Source organism: Marmota marmota, unplaced genomic scaffold (genome assembly GCF_001458135.2).
Source record: "Marmota marmota marmota unplaced genomic scaffold, marMar, whole genome shotgun sequence".
NCBI classification, from domain to species: domain Eukaryota; kingdom Metazoa; phylum Chordata; class Mammalia; order Rodentia; family Sciuridae; genus Marmota; species Marmota marmota.
The window spans coordinates 3,306,682-3,307,495 of record NW_026000051.1 but is presented as its reverse complement, the minus strand read 5'-3'; positions in this window follow the sequence as shown (position 1 = coordinate 3,307,495).

Below are 814 nucleotides of genomic sequence, written 5' to 3'. Positions count from 1 at the left end.
TATATTTCATGACTTTGGGGCTTTGTATCTTCCTTTACTAAGACTGTGATATAAGTTTTGTATATATTTTTCTTCTAATGATATAGATTTTCCCCATGCCAAGCTTTATTTCATCTAGCATATCTTTCTAGGATATCAAACACCTCCCTTTTTTTTGCAATGCTGGAAATTGAATTCAGGGTTCACTTATGCCAGGAGAGCACTCTTTCATTGAATACTTCCTAGCTCTATTTTTTTTTTTAAGTGATAGCCAACTGTCTGAATTTTATCTGTGATACTGGAAATTTAATTTAGGGACTTTCTATCATTGAACTACATAAAGCCCGCTTTAATTTTTATTTTGAGATAATGTGATCCTCCTATCACAGACTCCCCAGTAGATGAGATTACAAGATTGTGCCTCCATGCCTGCCTTGTCCATATTTTTGTTTTGGTTGTGGTGCCAGGGATTGAACCCAGGTTCTCATGCATGCCAGGGAAGCACTCTACAACTGACTCACATTCTTAGCCCTTGTCCATATTTTTATTATGTTATCATTTATGTGATTTTTTTTCCCTTTGTCTTTAAAGGGCCAGCTGTTTTTTGTTTGGTTGGTTTTTAGTATTGGGGATTGAAGCCAGGGGGTGATTTACCACTGAGCTGTCCCCAGTTCTTTTTGAGACAGAGGCTTTCTACATTGCATTACATTCTCAAACCTGAGATCTTCTTGCCTCAGTCTCCCAAGTAAGTGGGATTACAGTTGTGTGCCACCATGCCTGGCTTCAATTATATATATATATATATATATATATATATATATATATATATATATAT